We start from the raw sequence: 19,308 nt of genomic DNA, 5'->3' as shown, positions 1-19,308 counted from the left end.
TACAAGAGGAAACGATGGCAGTAAGTTTCTATCCAGAGGGAGAGCCTATGAGCCCATGGTTGTGACCTGAATTCTCTGTTCTAGTGACTCTACCGGGCAGAGCAGAAGTGCTCCATAGCATTGCCAAGATTGTCGTTTTTAAAGTGATTGATTGATTGAAAAGAGATGCCACATCTTTCTCCTGCACAGATCAGTGGGAGGGTTCCAGTTCGCTACATTTTGCTTAGTAGCCCAGCGTGCTTTCTCATAGTGTTCCTTCCTTAGAAACCATACGGGACAGTTCTACTGTAGCCTATAAACTCAGTGGGAGCGGGAATCAACATCATAGCAGTGGTTGAGGGAAGTTTAACCTCTCCTAAGGTATAATCACTCACTCAGAAATTATACTACGGTTTACAGGGCATACTCTGCATGTTTGTCGACATGAGGCTGTTTACCACAGACTCTTATGAGCTGATCTGTGTTTACAGAGATAACCAGGTCATTCCATGATCAATTCCCAGTAGTATGATGTATAAGGCTGTGTTTATTTCCCTGAGGCTCGAAGAGGATAAAATAAGAGTAAGTGATGCCCACAGAGTGAGGGCTTTGCCTCCTTCTTTGGTGGAAACTGATGGATGGGCTGACTCTCTTAATGGTAATTGTGCTAGACACTTAATAGCAGGTTTCTTTTTCAAAGGCCCACTACTGCATTGATCTTAATGACAGCAGTAGTAATGCTGCTCTCATTTTCCATGTTTGGCTCTGTCTCCTCTGCACACTGTTTCTCTGATATAACCTAATAGGTTGTCACTCCATGCATGGACATACCTTACATTCACCTTGGTGACTGGAAAAATCTAGACTAAGTAAATGCATGCCTACCTGTATTGGATAGTTTTGCATTATTGCACCAAATTAATCATCACAAAAGAAAGAGTTTATTATGAACTCTGCAGCTTAAATTTTGCATGTACTCAACAAATGGCAGCCACATCAAGAATAAAACATGAAGTCAATTCTCTAGAGTCCAGAAGTTCAAAAACACTACACACATAGCTAATGTTATGATGACTATGGGTAAACCCCTAATCCTATTTCTATTCTTTTACTGAAGTATTGTTTTTATGATGTTCACATCCTTTTGCTCACATGTTTACAACCCACACCACCTCAAAGCCAGGTCAGGTAATCTACTCTCATCACCAAAGTGAAAGCAGTTGGGTTCCAACATTGCCTACCCTTCCAACAAGCTGATATGCACAGGTTAATGATTTCTCAGATGTCTGCCATCTTTCTTTCCAGGATCAACTCTACAGGAGTCAGACAATTTCTGGCAATTATACTTTCTTTAATGGCAAATGCATCTCATGCAATGAAGCCATCCTTTCCCTTTCAAAAAGAAATCTGTTCACTAACAGGGCAATTCCAACATATCTGCAGGGTGAATCTCAAGTCTGTGTTTGCCTGGGAACCTGAAGACGGGGAGTCCAGGAGATTCTGTGACGCCGAGATTGAGATTCCAAGTCCGGTATAGAGCATCACTGATGTTTTGTTAAATGCTCTACCATTCAACAAGGACCTAACTAAATAATTCAGTGACCACAGGAAAAATATATGCTCATTAATAAGAGGATATCAGAGTTGCTTCATATTCCCTTCAAAACGGTTTGAAATTCTTTCTTTGGAATTTGTCAGATAATGTCACTGACCAGCATACACCCACAGGAGAAGTAAGAGGTGACTTATTGCCACTCTACACTGTCGTTCTGAGGACTAATTAGACAGCAAATATCAAGCATCGGCACATAACAAGTGCATATGACATGAAGTCATCTTTAGGTGGAAAAGGAGTTTGCCCTCAGGATACCTAGATAACAGTGCTGGCCCTGCCGTTGCTGGATTGGCGAGCCTGGGCAAGTAAGGCAATTCTTTTAAGCCTCAGTTTTGTTATTGTTAGTTGCCATTGTGTCAGTCTCTAGCTCATGAAGAAGCTATGAGCCACTGTGATTCATAGAAGTTTCATTGGATAAGTTTGGTTTTCTTCCTAGTCCTCAGTCTGGAAACGCTATTGAAATTTCTTTGGTATCATGGCAACACACGCGCCTTCAATGATGGACTGGCAGAGGCTGCATTTTAGGTGAATTAGGTGGAAATTAATGGTCTCTACCACTGAACTGGCACTGCTTCCAAGGATTAGCTTGCTTACTTGAAAATTATGGACTATATTCTTTCCTCAGAATTAGAGTGATGAAACAATTAAACAACAGAGTTATCAAGGAATAATCTATAAGCAAGCCTAGTCTATTTTGTAGCAACTTGTCACTTATGCATGTCTATTCTAAGACATTACACAACTGGGATGTCCATTGGCTAAAACCAGAACCACCTACAGGTGCATGTATGGGCTGTCTTTGCTGAGCCTGAGCCTGGGCTCTGCTGTCCTCAACCCAGCTCAGGTCAAAAGGTGACCCAAGATGCTTGGAAAACAGTAGCATCAAGGCATTCTCTACTGGGGCTCTATTGTGAATTCATGCCCTGTTTTCATAAACACGGTTTCCAAAATATTTGCTTGGACACTCATTAGATCTGTCATTGTAGAACTTGTCAAGAAGACTGATCTGTAAATTTACAACAACAAATAACCCAAGAAACGTAACAGCATCTGAAAAATAATATAAACAAAATGGTTCAATTATACTTGGTAAACACGGTAGAATATAAATCACTAACCATTTTCCCTCTTAAGTCCAGCATTGATGGAATATCACACCTGATTAATTATGAATAGAAAATAAAATAATCTGCTCAACTCCTTCTGCAAGCTTACTCAGTCTGAATGCGCAATACATGGTTTTTGTTTCTTTGCCTCAGAATTGTCTTCAAAAATTCTTTCAAGATCTGATTATTTTGACAATTCTATGTGAGTAATTTATTTCACGTAGATCACATTTACATACATATCTTGTACTTGTTCACTTTGATGATTTCTCTTAGTTTCTAGCAAGCAGTTTGCCTGTAATTGTGGGAAGAGTCAATCATCCAAAGATGCATCTTTTCTCTCTACCAAATTATTGCCTGATGAATGCCGTATAAGACAGTTTGCACTGAATGTAGTTCTGGAGAGCAAGTAATCAGACCGTCTATTTGACAACACATTTGAGAGACCTTAGAATGCACCTCAACATAAATAAAAAACCTGAACCCAAACAAGAGGCTGCATCATTAGTTAAGAGCACCCTGAGCTTGTCAGAAATTTCCTTTTGCTGGCACTCACAGTTAGCACCCATGGGAGAAGCAGTCAAGAAAATCAAATGACATTCTGAAAATCTGCTGGGAAACATTTCCTAACGTGTTAAAGGGCAAAGATATCACTTTGAGGACTAAGGTATGTTTGATCAAAACCATGTACTTCAATCATCTCATATGCATGGGATATATGGACAGTGATTATGGAAGACTGAAGAAGAATCAATGCATTGGAAGTACGGTTATGGCAAAGAATACAGAATTTACCATGAGCTACCCCTCAAATGCACAAATCTGTCTTGCAAGAAGTACAACTACAACGTCCCTTGTAAGCTTGGATGCAGACATGGTCTTGTGTAATTCGGAAATAACATGAAGTTGCACCAGTCTCTGGAGGAAGACAAAGTAGAGGGTCTTTGAAAAGTAGAGGGTCGATGAAAATGAGCAAGGTGCTCCTGAAGGCAGATGGTCCCAGTGGCAGGGGCATTGGGGGAATGGCACTGCACTGGCCAGCGCTTTAGTCTGTTGTACACAAGGTTGCTGTGAGGGAGAACTGACCCGACAGCATCTAAAAACAAAGTGTAAAGCAATGATACTAAAACAATTGAAAACTTGCAAGTCTGAGAAACTTAAAACGATGTCAACAGAGACCTGGTCAGTGTCAGGAAAGGATTGGATGGGATTGGTTAACTGGCACTTAAAGTAGACAATTAAGAGCAACTAATGTGTGTACCAGATGTTTCTGCACTTTGTCCCAAACTACAGGAAGTGAAGGCTGGCCTCTAAAATGTGGTCAGCTGGTCTCCAAGGACAAATGTGAGTGTTAGGGCTGAGGGTGTGTTGCATTGACAAGGGGCAAAGTCACAGTCCTGAACACATGCTTTCATGGACTTTCTTGTCCACAAGGGTGTCCATCTAGTAGATTCTAACTCACAGCTACCCTGTAGGCCAGAGTTGAACTACCAAATAGGGTTTCCAAGGTTGTAAGTCTTTCCAGAAGCCGAAGGCCCCCTTGCTCTCCCATGAGGTGGCTGGTGGGTCGATCCACTGAGATTTTCTTAGCAGTGAAGCGCTTTAACCACCAGGCCCCTGGGAATTCTCAAAGTAGAAAGGAGCTTAATTCTTCTCCAGAAACAGAAAAAACACTCCAATCATAATACCAGAAAATACCTCAGGTTAGATGAAATTGATTTTTTCTTTATGGATAATTCCATAAGCGTTAGACTGCTAAATTCAAGGTCAGTAATTCAGATCCAATAGGAATTCTGAGGGTGAAGGATGGGGCTGCCTGATTCTGTAAAGACGTACAAAGCCTCACAAACCCTATGTAGTGTAGCTATGAGTTAGAATCATGGCTGTGGGTTGCTTGGTAAAGCCAACAAAGCTAAACTAAAAGCAAGTGTGGGGAAATAAGGTAAAGAGTGGCTTTTTAGGTTGAGGGACCCTCTGGCTCAGGTTGAGAGTGGTCTAAATTCAGGGGCTAAAATGAAGGAGAAAAGTGGAACCAACGTTGGGCGAACGTTTTTTTTTTTCTTATTGATAAAGAAACAATGACTTCAGATCATTCTGTATAAGCTCAAGAATGAGACTGTGTTAGGTGTTCTCTGGCCTTTTCATAGGTAGAAAGGTAAATGTAGATCTTACTTAGTGAATCGTTTGCTGTTGTTGCTTCATGTAATCTGGTTGAATCCAACTCAAAGTAAACCCCAGTGTGTGCAGAGTAAGCAAAACTTTGCTTGGAAGGATTTTCAGTGGCTATTGACTTTGCAAAGACCTTCAGGTGTGTGTTCTAAAAGGGGTCTGCATAGGTTAAAATTGCCAACCTTTTAACTAGAAGGTTTCACGTGGCAAAGGGAGGCTGTTTTCAGTGACCTGATTTCTGAACACTAAGGCTGAGGGCACAGATCGTGGCAAGAACTGTGAAGTACTTAAAAGAAGGTGTCTCCCACAAACCCAACATTGAATACTTGTCAGTTATCCGAAATACTATCTGTGCAGAATGATCTGCCTCATAGGTTATGTTTCCTTTGAGATTAAATGTATTCTTTTTTTGCCCTCATAATTGGCTAAATTATTATTGCATTTTAGACCATTGCTCTAGCCACCCTGTCAATCCATCTCCGTGCCAGTCTTCTTCCTCTCCCCCATCCCCCCAGCCTGACCCTCTACTGTACCAAGCCTGATGTCCTGCTTTAGAGACTGGTTTCTCCTGGCAACACGTACAAAGTACCGACTTCTAGAGACCATTTTTATTGGACTTCTGTCAACAACCTTGTTCAACTTTCTACAAGTCTATTGCATAGCCAATATTCTTTTCCAACACCATTATTTTATTTGGTTTCAAAACCATTTTATTGGGAGTTAAAACAGATATCAAATCATTCAATCGCATCAACTACTAATCCGTTTTTTTATTAAAAAAATACGTTTCCTTCCTGAAATCCTTGACATCAGCTCCCTATTACCCCTCCCCCTCCCCCCACCACTGTAGCTCCTAGAAACTCTTATTCTACTTTCTGTCCCTTTAGGTTCATCAGTCTTGGGTTTCGTATACCAAAAACACAGGAAAACATATCACAAGAATTCAAGAGGGTGACCCCCAATGATATAACATATCTGAGATAAATCAGAATAGAAACAACAACATAGAAAAAATGTTGAAGACCAGATCTGGTCTAAAATGCATCACAGGTGGGGGAAATCAACCGACAATGCTTTAACGGATCACATTAGGTTTTGATCTTCTGTTCATCTCTCTGATGCACTCTCTTTGGTAACCACTTTCCTTTCTCCCTTCTAATTCTGATGGAGGGAAAGCTCCAGAAGTTTTTTCCACAAATATATCTTGGGCTCCTACTGTCACCCCTAGCCTATCTGCAAAACAGATGCTCACGCTTTAGGCTCTGACCGTATTCCCTCCTTCAATCCCAGACTAGATGATTTACCAGCCTTTGGTAACTAGTGTTGGTGTGCTCCTTCCATGACGACTTCCTTGACAGCTCACTTAGATGACTGCTTTTTGGAGACAAGCTTTAAGACCCCAGATGCTATTTCATCTGAGAGCTAGGCACTATCTAATTTCTCCATCACACGTTTCTTTTTTATTCTTTCATCATTTTATTGGGGGCTCATAAAACTTTTATCACAATCCATCCATCCATCCATTGTGTCAAGCACATTTGTGTATTTGTTACCATCATCATTTTCAAAACTTTTTCTACTTGAGCCCTTGGTATTAGCTCATTTCCTCCCCTCTCCCCTACACTCCTTCCATCACAAGCCCTTGATATTTTATAAATTACTATTTGTTCATGTTTTACACTGACCGATGTCTCCCTTCAACCACTTTTCTGTAGTCCATCTCCCAGAAAAGGGGGTTATATGTTGATCATTGTGATTGATTCCCCTTTTCTCGCTCCAACCTTACCCTCTTGTTATCGCTACTCTAATTGTTGGTCCTGGGGTTTGTCTGTCCTGTAATCCCTGTGTTTCCAGCTCCAATCTGTACCAGAGTACATCCTCTGGTTTAGCCAGGTTTGTAAGATAAAACTGAGATCATAATGGGGTGGGGTGAGGGGCAGACGGGGAGGAAGCATTAAAGAACTAGAGGAATGATGTCTGTTCATCTGTACTATACTGCACCCTGACTGGCTCATCTCTTTCTTGTGACCCTTCTATAAAGGGATGTCCAATTGTCTAAAGATGGGCTTTGGGTCTCCACTCTGCACTCCCCCTCATTTGCATTGATATGATTTTTGTTGTTGTTGTTGTTGTTGTTGTTGTTCTGGGTCTTTCATGCCTGATACCTGATCCCATCAACACCTTGTGATTACACAGGCTGGTATGCTTCTTCCATGTGGGCTTTGTTGCTTTTCAGCTAGATGACCACTTGTTTGTCTTCAAGCCTGTAAGACCCTAAACACTATATATTTTGATAGCTAGGCACCATCAGCTTTCTTCAATATATTTGCTATGCACCCATTTTGTCTTCAGCAATCGTGTTGGGGAAGGTGAGCTTCATGGAATGTGAAATTATTAGAACGAATTTCTGCGTTCCCTTGCTGAGGGCAAGTATTGAGCAGGGTCATGATGGAAGAACAAATTGTTCTTAAATTGGAGCTAGGATTTCGTGCAAACCCAAAATCCATGCCTGTTTTTGTTTTGTTTCGTTTTTTTGTTTTCCAATTTGCCTTGTACTCCCTTTCAAAGCCTCCTTGCTAACTTATGGCAGCATGTGGCTGATCATCCCCCTGGGACATAACAGCCTTCTATTAATATTGTCTTTGATTAGCTCCTTGTACTAATTATGTAAAGTCCTGCTGAGAGGGGAGTATGCGGGCAATGTAGGCTAACTCCACTTGTGGATATTATCTGCATATCCACGTGTGCGGAATCAATCTTTTCTTGGATGGACGCTATTTATACAAATAATGGTTAATTGTCAGGGAAATTTATAATAATAATCACTGAGAATGTTAGTGATGGGTTTGTCAGAATAACATATATATGTGTATATATATTTATATATATTGCTTTAGACATGTTATTTCTCTGCATTTTGTTTGAGTCACAATTTATGTGGTCTGGTTTTACATGCCAACCTCACAAGAGTAGCTAAGAGGAGATAGGATAGGAGAAAAGCTCTTTTCTTTGGAAACTTTCATATTTATCAGCAATTTAGGTACCGAAGTTTTTATATAAAAAGAAAGCAGCAAAGAAAATGGAATTAATATTTCCCTATTTTCCATGTAAATTGCTTAGCTTTTTTAGAACATCAGTAATTTGCATTATTTGCTGTAAACTAAACAAATCAGACCATTTCCCTGGTATTTGAAGGAAATGTGGCTCATTGTGATGTGCATCTCAAGGTGATTGCAAACAGGAGTCATCCATCAAAAGCCACGTTTTAAAATGCTCCCCTTAATTTGCAGATAGAGTTAAGCTTTAACAAAGACCTCATTGCCTCCAAATAATTGCTCTCAGTCAAGAGCTAAAAACTAAAAGCAAACTTACCTTCAGCTAGTTGATTCTATCTGAGTGATCCTGTAGAACAGAGTAGAACTGCCCCTATGAGTTTCTGAGGCTGTTAACCATTTTTTTCTTATTCTTTATTTGGTTCTTTGTTTAAATTAGATACTTTTATTGGGGGCTCTTACATCTCTTATCACAATCCATCCATCCATCCAAGGTGTCAAGCACAATTGCACATATGCTACCATCATCATTTTCAAAGCATTCTGTTCCCACTTGAGCCCCTGATCAGCTCCCCATTTCCTCCCCCCTACCTCCCAACATATATCTTAATACAGCACATAATGTGACAAAACCATGTTTGCCTGCCTACAAACAGTTCAACAATCTTATCGTAGCTGTCTTTTGCTTCCACAGATACCATGAATTTTTCATGTTATGTCCTCAAGTTACAAGTCTGTCTGAGGTTGAGTCCAGTTCACCCAGTGGATTTTTTGCAAGTGCTAACTGGAGCATGCCATGTGCCCTGAAGACCCAGGACTCAATGGTCCAGCTTTCCACAGCATATGGCCTGGGTCCCCAGGATGCTCCCAGAATCCTGGGTCAATGTGGTCCATTTAGTACATACCACCAGTGACACTCCCCACCCAAGGGTCCCCAAAAGCATTTTCAGTCATTCATCCCCCCAACTGGAGGCCAGTCTTCCCCCTTTTCCTAGCAAGTCATGCATTTGTGTCCCCCTAGGTGTGTCTGCTCCCTTTCCCCTCTCCTGCATTGACTTTCACATCAGTATCCCTCATCCATCATTTTAAACATGTCAGTTCTTCTTAGGTCTTCCTTAGCCAGCATCCAGCTCTTACATGTGTATGAGAAAGTTGAAAATACCATGCATTGGTCAGAGGCAACTTAATTTTTCATGGTGAAATCTTTGTTCTTTCACATTTTAAAGAGGTATTGTGCAGATTTTCCCAATGCAATGCAACCTTTGATTTCTTGTCTGCTGCTTCTATGCGCATTGATTGCGAATTAGTAAATGTATAGTAAAATTAAGTTTCAACAACTTCAGTATTCACTCTGTTTATAATTTTGATTGGTCCATTTATGAGAATATTTGCTTTCTTTGCATTGAATTGTTTTCCATACTGAAGATAAGCAAGACTGTCATTTGCACATCACAGTTTGTTAATACGACGTCTTACAATTCAGATGCTGCATTCTTCTCCCTATAGTCCGGCTTCTCAAATTATGTGCTCATTTTACAGACTAAGTTATTTGAAAGTACATGGCCCAGCTGCGAAACATTCCTGATTTTAAAACAAAAAGTATCCCCTTATTTGCCTTTTTTTAGAAGTACATACGTGATCTTTCTCCTTACACTTAGTAATAAAATAGAAATCTCCATCTTTATTCAATTATTTTTTTGTCTTTTATTGGAAATGTTTGCATCTCTACATCAGTAACAATTCATTTGTATCATGTTTTGTTTCTAGAAAACATAAAAACATTGGTTAATTACAAAAAAACAATAAGAAACTAAATTCAGAAGTCCTATCTCTGACTTACTGAGCTAGATGCATTTACAATATTAATTTTAATATGTAAAAAATTATCTGGAAGAGTTCGATATTCATAGGATGAAATAAATCTTTAGTTGACAAAAAAGGATGAAGGAAGATATCTAAACTTGCTAGTCCACTTCTTTCTCAATTCCCCTATGGTCCAACTCTGCTGAGGGAAATAGAGCAATGTAAAGTATACCTAGTTCAGCCTTCTGTAGCTGAGAGGAAAAGTGAGCATCCCCAAGTCAAGAAATCAGTATTATTAATCTTTTGATCCACACACACCTAGCAGCATTGGGGCACAGAGAGATCATCAAAAGGATTCACCCGTAATTCGATGTTATATAGAGAAAAATGTTTTGGAAAGAACACCAAGGAAAATACCATCAACACACTCTTTTAAGAAGATGGCACCCTGCTCTTCCTGCCCCCAACCCCCGTTCCTGCAAGAGGTAAAACATAAGCCATTCACAATGTCACTACTGTTGTATTACCTGTACCAAGAACATGAGACATCTGCATTTCCTTTCAAATTGATACAAACACTAAAATTGAAGCAAAAATAAAGTAGGTGACTGAAAGAACATCTGTGTAGGGGAAAGATGTAGGAATGAAAGTGGAAATGTAAGGAGGAGAAAGAGATTACTTTTCTTACCTTTAGTTTGATTATTGATTGTTGCTCTAATCCAAATATGATTAAACAAATTACAGGCAGGTCACCAGAATTTTTCAATCTAGTTGAAAATCCACCCAGTATAAAACAAAATTATTGGTCTTCTCTGCATTATATGTATGTGTTTGGATAATTTTAATTCTATTTTAACTACCTACTATCAAAGGGTTTATTTCAATACACAGTGAACTTAATACCACAGAGTACAACTGCGACATATGATTTTGAAGCCTGTAAGTCTTTTTATTTTCTCAATCATTTTATTGGGGGCTTGTACAAATCGTATCAAAATCCATACATCCATTCATTGTGCCAAGCACATTTGTACATTTGTTGTCATCATCATTCTCAAAACATTTGCTTTCTACTTGAGCCCTTAATGTCAGCTCCTCATTCCCCCCTCCTTCATGAACCCTTAATAATTTATGAATTATTATTATTTTGTCATATCTTACACTATATGCCATCTCCCTTCACCCACTTTTCTGTTATCCGTCCCCCAGGGAGGGGGTTATATATAGATCCTTGTACTTGGTTCCTCTTTTCAACCCCACCTTTCCTCTACCCTCTGGGTATCACTTCTTTCACCACTGGTCCTGAAGGGATCATCTATCCTGGATTGCCTGTGTTTACAGTTCCTGTCTGTATCATTGTACATCCTCTGTTCTAGCCAAATTTGCAAGGTAGAATTGGGATCATGATAGTGTGGGGAGGAAGTCATCGTTGCTAACCTTTATTCCGACTGGCTCAGAAGACTGTAAATCTTTACTGGAGCAGAGAGCATCAGTTGTTGTTAAGTTTGATTCACAGACCGTGTAGGTAGCAGCTCAGTGTTTAATCCAAGGCTTACTCTACTTCAACTAGTCCATTAGACCCCAGTGCCCTGTGAGTTAATGATATCATCAATTAAAGATAGCACCGGTTGTTGTTGTTGTTGTTAGGAACTATAAAGTCAGTTCCAACTGCCAGTGGCACGTGTAGAGCAGAAGGAACTCCGCTGGCCCTGCACTGTCCTCACAGTCAGTACGCTGGAGTCCATTGCTGGAGCCACCGTGTCACTCCATCCTGTTGAGTATCTTCCTCTTTGTTGCTCCTACTACAAGAACTGGTCTTCCTGAGAACATGTCCAAGATCTGTTAGATGTTGGTCAATTGACATTCAATATCAAATGTTTATCCTTCAAAAGGCTTAAGAGTCTTCTTTTTCAGCCCTTAACATTATCTCATATAAAGAGAATGAGAGGACTGGTCTTTTCTTGTCTCCATTTTCATTTTATTTATTAAAAGATAAAACCTCAGAATTTAATGGACCGTGTCTTCCTAATGATAACAAATAGATTCTCTAGTACCCCACTTGAGAATAAAAGTCACTGTGACATGTCAGAACAGTTCATTTGAAAATGCAAAAGTAGGCAATGCACATGTAGATGATTAGATTTTGGGGAAAGCATATCTTGTAATCTATAACTTAGTATAAAAATCAAAGAGAATATTTCACTGACATTTTTAAAAACTCTCATTCTACATTTTCTTCAGTCACTGGCTATGGATTTAGCTCCTTATTTTTCATGCAATCATCTAGATATGGGAGTATTAACAATATTAAAAACATGTCTTTATAGAGAGATTTCAATTATAGTTGTTTATGCAAGAAAACAAAACCACATCTCAAATGTGTTCATTGACTAAAACCTTGGTAGACGGATTTTAAAAAAAGTCATCACCACACATCTCACAAATGTTACATATCGCTTGAGAGCATTAAAAAAATTTCAGATAACTTGGACCCAAAATGATGGTTCAATGAACTGATTGAGATGCGCCCTTTAACTCCCTGCTGGCAACCTACAGAATTGAAACCAGACATTCTTAGATGGAGTAAGAGTGTGGATAAAGAAACCATTTCAAACAGCACCTGGAATCATCGATGATCTTGGACACTTCCTACCTTTAATTTTGTAGTCTCAATCTGTTCTGTGACAATAATAAATATTTCACAACTGCATAACACACATAGGATACATTGAGCTTGCTTTTGAGTAATAAACATATTCAGATTCCCTCCTTGCTGTTACATTCCCCTACAAACAACACACTCCAATGAGAGTACAGATCACAGGCATATGACTAGGAAGAGGAAAAGTAAAAGTAAATCTGTTCAGGCAAACGTCAACCTGAAAGTAGTACCATTAATAGATTTAAGCCAATTATCAAGATAGGGCTACCATGACAAAGACCTTGTTTATTTACATACATTTTGGGGAATACATTCTCATATAAGAACATGTATATTCACTACTAGTTATATACAAAGCACCAAAGCAGTTGCTGTGAAGTATACACAGATTGGTCAGCCATGACGTCTGTCTCCCAACAGAAGGAGCCATTCTGGGGATTGATTTTAGAAGCCCCTAGTCGATTATGATGCATGGAGACCTGATCTGACAGAGCAGAACCACCCCGCAGGGTTCACACGGATGCAGTATTGATGGACTAACGTGAGGATGGTCCCGGACCAAGTATTTCCTTCTGTTGTGCCCGGAGTTTCTATGAATGGGACCTGATTTATGGCACCCAACATCAACAACCATTCTGTGGGTGGATAATCTTGTCTGTCCTGTTACAGACCTGTTGGGTGGGTCTGAATTGCCAAGCTTCATAATGCCCATATCCCTATTTGGCTCTGGCTTAATGTGGTTATCTTTCTTAGCTGCCTTCAGTCCACCCAGCTCAGTGATGCTCATGCATGCAGAGTAGCACTTTGCTTTGGGAGTTTTCAAGGCTCGGACCTCTCTGAAGCAAATCATCAGGTCCACCTCTGATGTGGCTCTGGATGGGTATGAAAGCCAATCTGCTGCTCCTCCAGCATCACTTAACAGTGTGGGCCATCCAAAGGCTCCCTGGATTTAGTCATATCATAATTTGATATCTGAAGACTACAGAATTCCTGGAAGGCCAGCCTTGCTAAAATCTCTCTACAACCATTGAGCCAAGATAAAGAACTCAGGCTTATCAGTATGTTCAGTTCTCAGGCAGAGAAAGCATGACACACAGGGGATATTTCTCACAGCCTAGTAAAGCACAATGAAATACCTACCATGTCTGTTTCATCCACTTCCTGGTGTTTGCTTCATGGTACACCTTCTAGTGCCCAAAGCAACTCTGCTAGGAGGAGCCTCTTCCATTCTGCAGATCAACTGAAGCTCAGAAGATACAACTAACTTTCTGAAGGACAACTATGCAGTGAGAAGTGGAAGCAGACTTTGAATTTTTGTCTGTCCCAATGAAAATCTGTTTCAACACGTCACATTTTTAAACCAAACTCACAGCCATTATACGGCAATTAGCTCCATGAAAATTAATTTCCTTGCTCACCTACTAGAATGATCTTGTGAATCAGTATCACACAATTATCTGGGATCGAGAAACAGAACAGAATAGCTCTCCAGTGGTGCCATTTCTTGGAATCTTAGGAGGTCACTGTTGAGCTCTGGTGGCCAGCACTTTGCAGTAAGATGATATAATCAAATAAATCCTGGAGAAAACGCTACCTAGTTGAAACCAAAATACGGGAAGTTTGATCAGAGAGGCTGAACATGTATGTGGGAGAAGCGTAAGTCTGACAGAGGATATCTCTATATGTATATTTAGCAATATGTGTCGGCATTGACACATGACAGTGAGAGACAGTATTTACCAATGTTGTAAATATATCCATGAATGTGGTGTAGCAAAGCCTTGAAAACATTAGAGATCACCAACCACCTTGCAGGACTGAGTCACTGGGCCTGGGGGCTCAGAAGTATGCTCTTATGACAAACAAAGGCCTAACATAGAGCATCCAAACAACGTTCTATACCCTACTCAGTTGAGTAGCAACTGGGGTCTACAAGCTTGTGAGTAGACATCTAAGCTGAAACAATTGGTCTCTTCATCCAGAGAACAGTGGAAAATCTCAATGATGCCACAAAACCACTGGTCCAAAGATTAATGGACAACAGAAAGCCCCGTCTCCATGACCCGAAATTTAGATGGTGTCCAGTTGTCCCTTCCAACCACTCAAAAAGGAACCACAATTGGAAGTCATGGATATAGTAGAAGAAAAATGTGGAACACTACCCACCCCCTCATTTTGTTTTTTAAATAAAAGATCAGGCTTATCGATCAGATACAGACTGGGGCAACCACTAGGGTAAGGCCCATAGTCACCCTGTAGGTCTGGAACTGAACTCACACCACCAGCTCAATTTTCAGTCAAACAACAGACAGGCCTGTAAGGGGAACAGTACCTCTAAGGAGGCACGCACACATTAGAATAACCAACCACTGGAGATGTAAAGGGCAGCATTCACCCATGGGCAATGCTCAGAAGGACCAAGAAAGGAGGAGGAATGGAAATAGGAAACACAGGAGGAAGTGGAAGATGTGATATTACAGTATGGGAATTGCAATCAATGACAAACAAAGTGTGCATGAATGGTGGATCGGAAAACTGATCAGTTCTGTAAACCATCACCTAATTTTGACAAGAAGTTCATTTTAAAAATAAAGAATTGTAACATCTGGAAGGCATACTTTGTGTGGTGTTTTTCACAGCAGGCTGGTGTTTTTCTTCATGGTTGATCTTTCCAGATAATGTTGATTAGAGAATGACATTTACACAGGTTTTAGGAAAATGATTTGTTTTCATAATGCATTGTAGGTTATAAAAGTATCTTCCGATGCACTTTAATTTGGTTTTCAAGTGCTGTCAAGAGAAGGGAAGGTTCCCTAGACTTGTTTTCACTGAGGAGGAAGCACTGGTGCATGTGGGCAACCTGAGGCGTAATCAACTTTGTGCGGTACAGCATACTTGAGTATGTCACCCTGCACAGTGTCAAGAGTTCTGGCTGTCTCAGGGGTGAGTCCTGGGCCCATTACATGCAAGCTCAGAAAAGTTACTGAAACTCTCTTCAGTTTCCTCATCTATAAAACAGGAAAACAAGAACAGCAACCGTTATTATGCATAGAACATCCAGGATGATCAAGGAAATGATGGCAAGTACAGCAATCAGAAACTATGTTTACTGTACCCCTGAAACTATAAATTATAGCCCAAAATCAACAAACAAGGCCAAGAGGGATATTTCCCTAGCAACCCATCTGTTACTTTTCAGAATGTTCTCGTCCTTGAATGGATTTTCCTTTCTTTATTCTGGCCCCATTCACCTGATTCTTCCTTCCATACAACTCTAATGTCACACTTTGTTAGGAGACTATTCTCCTTTGAATACAAGATTGCTGTTCTCGGGTACATTACATGCACTCACAAGTCATGATGCAAATTCCAATTTACTATTCAAATGATGTTGACAATCGTTCTCTTCCCCCTTATGTCCCAGCCACTTCACATACATTGCCTCTCAAGATCACACTTTGCTTAAGTCCTTCTACTTGGACCTTCCCCCTCTAAATGGAAAGGGATTCAAATCACGCATGATTTGTTTGGAAGGTCAGCTATTAATTACACTTCCCTTGATCACCTTAAAATGACATAATTCCTTTATTTATGTTTAATTGTATTGGGGGCTTAATTCCCAGCTTTATACAAATAACTTCTTGAAAATGAGCATATATTCTGAAAGATAGTTTCTTTATTATTGAATATATGTTATCACCCACACAAATGCATGAAGGAGGTAAACAGGGCTGTGTAACTAATTTGCCTTTCAAGATGGCTCATTGAGCAAATCATTTTGGGCTTCATTTCTCTTATATATCTCCTGTAAGCATTTTCCTGCTAAAGAATCGATGACTAACCCTCACAGAATCGCCCACTTCATCCATTTAAGAAGGAACCTGGCATATTCATTGCACAGACTTAGAAAAGGTTGACTACATCGATGCTGAATTTAATTCATGAGCAAATGAATAAAAAGTTCAAGTTCATAATGCACTACAAAAGAATCATTTTAGGTTACCTGGTTTATGTACAATGACGTCTGATGACTTTGTAATTGTGTCTATCTGACAATGATCAAACTCATTGCCAAGGGATCCATTCAGTGTCACAGTGATCCTATAGGACAGAGTAGGACTTTCCCATAGGATTCCACAGGATGTAAATCTTTATGGAAGCTGACTGCCACATCTTTCTTCTAAGGAGTGGCTTTCAGTGATCAGTCCTATGCTTCACCAAGAGGAAGCCTTAACAAAGAATTGTCCAAAGCGCCAGCCATAATACTGAGGTGGAGAATGTGATAAACACTGGAGACAAATGAGAGAATGCTGATTCTATGATGATCATGGACATAAAGTAGTAGCCTGAAGATGACCTCAGGGAAGTGCAGGGACAAGGACCTTCTGGACATCCACTCTCATAAAGAAAACCTCTGGGCCGAGATGGGTTTGTAACTCCTAATGCTGAGCAATGCAAGGCAACAAAGGAGGCACTTGCTTCTTTAACAGCAAACACAAACAATGAGATGCTGTGGGTGTCTGTCATCCACCACTTGTTTTTGCTATTTTTATTTGCCAGGTTTGATGCATTTGAATGATTCCCTTAAGGTTATCCATAAGGCAACTAAAACAAACCCAATAATTACAAAAGATTCAGGATAATTCTATACGAACAAAACCTCCCAGAAGCGTGGAGCAGGATTGCTTATCAAACATATTCATGCCTATTTTACAATATATCTTTTACCTTACCACTTATTCAACCTGGAAAGTTTGTGAGGCATGCATATTATTGATTATACAAGGGGCATTTGATTATAAATTATAATTATAAAAATAAATTCAAGGAAAAAATTGAGTTATAAGACCATGCCATTTTTTTCTATGAAAATTTTGATATCCTCTTTATAAGAATGAAAATTAAAATCAGCTCAAGTTGGAGGGTTTTTCTTTTTCCTCTCATGTTTTAATTTATTTACCAAATTATTTATTAGCTGTATCTAGTATTATAGCATGGTGATCAACAGTACTGAGCAGAGAGGAGAGGGCGGTCAGGTGAATGAGGCACCAGAATGAACTTGCTCCTGTGAAGTGATGGAAAACTTGCACTTTGTCCTTTAAACACAAACATTGAGGACTCAGAAACCTGAAAAGAACTACATCCAAACCTCCCTGGAACTGCCCTATGAGACTGTAACTATTTCCTGGAGCAGAAAGTCCCACCTTTTTCTGCTGAGTGGCTGGTAGTTCTGAGCTGTTGATGCCAGATAGGATTAATTTTCATCATTGAAGCACACATGAACTTGATAAGATAAAAACTACTATTCACTCCACTCCCCAGACATTGCTAACTCATTTGGAATTATGTCAGTGATAGTGACAGGAAAAGACAATCATATTTTGTAATTTGTATCATATTTTGAGGTCAAGGTAAACTAATCATGGATGTTTTCTAAAATATATAAAATTTGAAGAAAAGCTACATTCCTAAGGGAAAAAGACAAAGCAGCTTATGTGAGTTTTCAAGTAAATCAAAGATCCTGTTTTATTAAATACCGAGATTCAAGTCAATGGAGCCTGTTAAAACCATTGAAATATTTTTAATAGAAAAAAAACCAAAACAAAGAATATGACACAGTAAGTGACCCCACACCAAGGGCCGTGCTTCCTGTCAAGGCTAAGGAGCTATCGGGGATGGTTTCACGGGGAATGGCTGAGTGCTTCTTTGTCGATGACTCAGAAATAATATGATGCTCTGAAAGAATATTCCCAATATGGATAAGCACACCACGTAAGTAGGTAACTAGTACAGTACCTGATCCAGGGTCTTAGAGTTATCGAACTGATGAATGGCAGTGAGCACTGACTCTCACATGCAGGGAAACATGTTGTTGTTGTTGTTTGCCGTATGGTCCATAGTTTGTACGATTTTAGGAGTTGGTTGGCATTTTTGGCAACAACTAGAAATCAAAAATTAAAATGCATCCACCTTTCTCAGAAAAAGAAAGAAAGAGCCCAGGCCATTCACTCCAATAATGAAGAGAGTCACACTGAAACGACCTCACTGAATGGAAATTCCTAAGGAAACTCAGACACCACTTGTCTCTGTTGCAGTATGAGGCCTGCACATGGCATGGATGTGAAATCCGACACAAACCCAGCTGCTGTTCAAATCAGCACAGCCAGATGGAACGGGGCTGACAAAAATGCACTCAGGGCGTACAAGGAATGCTACCTAATCTGACTCACGTCACGAGTTTGAAAAGTGGGTTCCAACAGACACAGAAAACAGGAAAATAGCTTCTCTTTGATGGATCATGTCAGCTAGGTAACTAGATCATTTAAGACCGATTTACTGAACGAAGAAAGCATTTGCAACCATAATATTTGAACCCATCTCCTCAAATCCTTAGAATTATTCAAATAACCAGATTGTAAAATCATAAAAGAACTCATTCTCTACCTACAAATGTTTTCCCCTTCTGAGATGGGCCAAAGATGAGTATTTGGGTAAGAAAATGGAACAGAGACAGAGATTAAAAATCTTTAATATATTCATAGATTTTAAATAGCCACCCAGACTCCACTTTCTCTCATCCATAGAATCACTCAAATAAGTTGATTGGAAAGTCATTGTGGAACAACTTATTCTCTACCTACAGATGTCTTCCCCTTCCTCAGTGGGCCAAAGACTGCTCTTCTGGAGAGAAAAACCGAATGGGGCCAGGGATTGTGAACTTTTAATATATTGATAGATTTTAATACTGGTTTTTAAATAGCCACCATCAGAACCCCACATAAACCCAGGTCCACTGAAGCATGCACTCCCACGCTTCAGAATCTAGAGTTCCTAACTGGGACAACAGTGTGGCTCTGAGGCCTATCCCTGCTCCATGAGTAGCTTCCTTTGCGGTGAGCTGCCACTGGTTCACCTACGTTC

The sequence above is a fragment of the Tenrec ecaudatus genome, chromosome 15 (assembly GCF_050624435.1).
Source record: "Tenrec ecaudatus isolate mTenEca1 chromosome 15, mTenEca1.hap1, whole genome shotgun sequence".
NCBI classification, from domain to species: domain Eukaryota; kingdom Metazoa; phylum Chordata; class Mammalia; order Afrosoricida; family Tenrecidae; genus Tenrec; species Tenrec ecaudatus.
Note: the sequence above shows the minus strand (reverse complement) of the source record.